Source organism: Nicotiana tomentosiformis, chromosome 2, assembly GCF_000390325.3.
Source record: "Nicotiana tomentosiformis chromosome 2, ASM39032v3, whole genome shotgun sequence".
In the NCBI taxonomy this organism is placed as follows: Eukaryota; Viridiplantae; Streptophyta; class Magnoliopsida; order Solanales; family Solanaceae; genus Nicotiana; species Nicotiana tomentosiformis.
In genome coordinates this window covers 168,181,756-168,185,719 of record NC_090813.1, presented here as the reverse complement: position 1 = coordinate 168,185,719, position 3,964 = coordinate 168,181,756, and positions in this window count along the sequence as shown.

Genomic DNA, 3,964 nt, shown 5'->3' with positions numbered 1-3,964 from the left:
AATAGCTAAGCTTAACCCTACGGGATTGTGACGCACTCTCACGTGATCACGAACACCATTCAGTTATGCCCTCTCCTTCACTTTATGCGATCGCGACCTTAACTCATGCGATTGCAAAGTACTGGCTTTCACTACTGCGTGATGGCATAAACACTCGAACGAGCACAAAGAACATGGTCTCCCAACCACTTTACTCTACGTGATTGCGAGCCTCTAGCTCTGTGATCGCGAAGCACTGTACTAGCACCGGAAAATCAGCAACATCCTAATATGCTTCGGATGGTATGAAATTCACTTGAGCCTCCCGGGACCCTGTCCAAATATTCCAACAAGTCTATAAGCACTATTCAGACCTATCCAAGGTCTCAAAATACATACGGAAACATTGAATTTAAGAACTAAGGGCTAAACCACATATTGAGCTGTCTTAACTTCATAAACTTCTATACTTCTAACCAAGCGTCCTATTCATACCTAGACACCTCGGGTTTCAACCGAACTTTGCACACAAGTTTAATTCATCTACACAAATCTTTCCACAGTCCCGAAACACCAATCAGAGAATTATAACATCAAAGGTAACTATTGGTCAAACTTATGAACTCCAAAATCCTTCAAAATGTCAACTTTAGATAAATGGTGTTGAATCCTCCTAGGAACCTCCAAGACCAAATCGGAACATACGCCAAGTCTTAGATCATCATACAAACCTATATAAACCTTCAAATCTCGATTCTGAGGTCGTTTATTCAAAAGTCAAATCTAGGTTAGCTCTTACAACTTAAGGCTTCTAAAATGAAAGTAAGAGGTCCAACTCACTCTCGAACCCCATGAAAAACAAACCACTTACCATTGCAAGTTGTTTATTATCAAACGAATATATGGAAAACATTAAATAGGGGAATGAGGTTCTAATACTCAATATGACTGGCCGGGTCATTACACAAGTGTACCCCAATGAGAATCACTTGGTCTAATGAGTCCCTTATCAAGAGAATCTTGCAATTGTTCCTTTGAATCCTTCTAATTTGTTGTTTTCATGCGTTATGGTGGAATAGATATGGGATGAGTGACCGACACCAAATCAATATCAAAATTAGTATTCCTATCAGGTGGCATACCTAGTAGATCCATAAGAAACACATATGGAAACTCGCTTATCACTGGTACAAATCCATGGAAGGAACCTCTGCACTAGTGTTTCGAATGAAAGCAAGTATGCTAAACACCCCTTCTCAACTATATGATGAGCCTTCAAGAATAAAATCATTTTACTCATAGAATCACCTAGTGACCCTCTCCACTCCAACCTAATCAACCCCGAAATAGCTAGAGTCACAGTCAAAGCATGTCAAAATAACATGATACATGATAATCAATCCATGCCAAGAATCACCTCAAAATCCACCATATGAAACAACAAGAGATCAATTGTCGTGTCATACTCATGAATAGTAACCACACAAGATCAATAAATCCAATTGACCAGATAAAATCTCCAACGAGCATAAACACATTTACAGGAATATCCAAAGAATCATGAGACAAACAAAAATATGACACAAAATACGATGATACATACAAATAAGTAGAACTTATATTAAATAACATGGAAGCATCCCTAAGAAAGATCAAAATAATACATGTGATGACTGCATCAAATATAACTACCTCAAGTCTGCTAGAAAAGGCATAGCAATGAGCTCGACCTCCGCTCATATGTCCTCCTCCTCTAGGATGACCTCTAACTACATGTCTTCTACCTCTAGTTGGCTGGGAAGGCGGTGTAGTAACTAGAGCTAAAATCATAGCCTGAGTACTCTACCGAGGCATCCCATTCTAAAATCTAGGGCAATTATTCTTGACATTCCTCATGTCTCTACACACGAAACAACCCCTAGATAAAATAGGCTGAAGGGATAGATTCCATCCCTGACACTAGAATAACCACTCTAAGAACCATAAACTAGATGCGCATTGTAGGATGCTTTCCCCAAATGAGTTGTTACAACCCAAATTCGCATATCATAGATCACGCCGTAAGGTAGTCGATGTAAATCCAAGAAGAGATTATCTTTGAGATGATAATAAGTTAATCCTATTGGTCTTAAACGATACAAGGGTGTATAAGAGTGGTTAACAAGTATTTGAAGTTAAGCTAATCAAGGATGTTGTAACCCGTATTTTCGGATAACACTAGAGGTGATTAACTGTCCCAAGAGGTCTTGTTTTAATTTATTTGAATCATATAATATCCGCATCATAAGTCTTGAAGTCAAGCGAGTTATGAAATAAAAGTCGATAAAAGTTGTCGCAACTTAGGTTTATAATTTTACTTAAACTTTAGGTCAAATGTTAGTGCATTTTACTCCCAATGTGCTTGGAATTATGGGGTGATCTACCTATCAAATTGAAGATCTATGAGTCTAGTTTCCAACACATTAAACCGTTCATCGATACGATCTCGGAATAGAGAGATATTCGCGTTTTCGCGAGAGTGCGCCAAGCTGCTCTCTATGGGGCCCACAAAGGCGGTTTAAGACATTTGGACATATATAAGATAACTCAACCCCGTTTTAAGTCATTATTTTTCAGTATATTCAGACCTTATAACCCTAAAAACATTCTCTCAAGGTTCTCTCATGATCCAAGACCCAAACAAAGGGCAAACAACACAAATCAAATGTCGGGAATCCCGTGGTGCTAGTAAGTTTCTTGTTTTTCTTGTTGTTGCTGATTTTTGTGTTGTTCCAGCTCGTGTGGGAGGTTGTTTTAAGTGCTTTATGTTCTGTAAATACACCTTCAAGTTTTTAATATCAACCCTAGGTGATTTCAAGTCTTCTAAAGTAATTCTAGTGCCGAAAAACCCGAATTAATTGCTAGTTTCGCTTCCTTGTTCTTGTGGTAGAATTGAAGGGATATTTCGAGGAAAATTAAGGTCAAATTGGAGTTGTTCTTTCTGTTTAAAGGTAATGAACCTCTTACTCTATATATATTTAAGATTATCCAAGTTGTGGCTAAGTCGTTGATGCTAGAACTTGTGAAATATATATCGAAAGGCTTGGTAGTAATGTTGTTAGTTGGTGGACTGTTTTGGAGGCTCAATATGATTATTAATGATGTTGTTTGGGCTGTTTGGTGATTTTATTGACTTGTATGAAGTCATATAAATAGGGGAGGTGCTGTCCGTTTCATCGTAAAATAGGTTGCGGTCGATACATAATAGTTACGACGCTTAAACGATAATGATAGTGTCATTTCTTTTATTGTAGACTAAGGAGTCGTGACATTTGCATAGCTTGAGGTTGGGCAGTATATACAAGGTATGTGAGGCTATCCCCTTCATTCTTTTGCACGACTCCAATTGTACATAATGTAATGAACGAGCTCCCAAAGATACTCTACTCTTAGAAGCTAGCAGTACTTACATTGCTGCCCTTCTTATGAAACGATTGATATTGATGTTACTTCTCTTATTCTTATATTATCAATGTTGTTGGTAGTTCCTGATTCTTATAAGATTCTTGATGAAGAGTTAATCCTAATAACGTGTACGAAGGATACCGACCTTACGTCACTCCGAAAGGTTCAAATTATGATTCCAACGAGTCCAGCATGCATCATATATATGTATCTATTTTACTCTACCGAGCCGCGCTATAGTCGGCCGGGTATGGCACCTATTGTGCAACCACTGATCAGTTGGGTTTTACCGAGCTCCACGTGGCCGGGTACGATTCTACCGAGCCCTATGATGGCCGGGTACGTTTTACCGAGCCTATTATGGCCGGGTACGATATGATGATGATGATGCCCACAAAGGCATATGTTTTAAACGTTTATGTATATATATATGTATGTATCATGTATTTCATGTCAGTAGCCCTCAGAGGTACCCAGATGTCACAGGTTGTATATTCCCTATCACTGTTTACATTATTGTTCTTACTTATGCTATTCTGCC